Genomic DNA, 433 nt, shown 5'->3' with positions numbered 1-433 from the left:
TAGATGTTTACATGGCAAACAGATTTACATCCACAAAAATGCTTAAACTTTTTACAAACAGGATCGTAATCTGATTTTGGACAAGCACTAAATAAAGAGAAAAAATGTGCATTTTAGACTCTCAAGCCTATAAAAAAAAAGAATCCGACAGTCTGACATCGGTTTAATAATAGGCGGAGGCATTAATGGGTAATTACATAAACCACATCTATTAAATTGATTTCTGTGGCAATTAGTACGTTCCAACCACTCAGAAAAAAAATTCGAAATATTCCAAAGTGTGTTTATTTGGCAACCAGATTTAGAAGAAAAACCGTTTCGTTTTTTTTATGAAAATTTATTAAAACTGGTAATTGATTAATGATTTCAACAGAAAATGCCATAGTACGAAATTATTAACGGACCAGTTTACTCAATGCAAATAAGGGGAATA

The sequence above is a fragment of the Penaeus monodon genome, chromosome 31, assembly GCF_015228065.2.
Source record: "Penaeus monodon isolate SGIC_2016 chromosome 31, NSTDA_Pmon_1, whole genome shotgun sequence".
Classification (NCBI taxonomy): domain Eukaryota; kingdom Metazoa; phylum Arthropoda; class Malacostraca; order Decapoda; family Penaeidae; genus Penaeus; species Penaeus monodon.
This window is presented reverse-complemented; position numbering follows the sequence as displayed.